The following is a 247-nucleotide window of genomic DNA, read 5'->3' on the forward strand; positions in this document are numbered from 1 at the left end:
CACCTAAATACAGATTCGAGTAAAACAATGAAAAACATTTAGGCTCTCAGAAAACCCTCTCTTTCTGTCCAATTATAATTGTGTTTTTTACTGTATAGTAAGTAAAATTTCTTTTCTTCTTCGCTATCGGTGTTAAATAAAAGCCCTTTGTGACAATACTTAAAATTATGATTATACCTTGTGCTTGTGAGCAATCTCACTGGACTTCATTTCGTCGAAGGTCAAATCTTTCGTCTAAAAAAACATA

This window comes from Eurytemora carolleeae, unplaced genomic scaffold (assembly GCF_000591075.1).
Source record: "Eurytemora carolleeae unplaced genomic scaffold, Eaff_2.0 scaffold1237, whole genome shotgun sequence".
Classification (NCBI taxonomy): Eukaryota; Metazoa; Arthropoda; class Copepoda; order Calanoida; family Temoridae; genus Eurytemora; species Eurytemora carolleeae.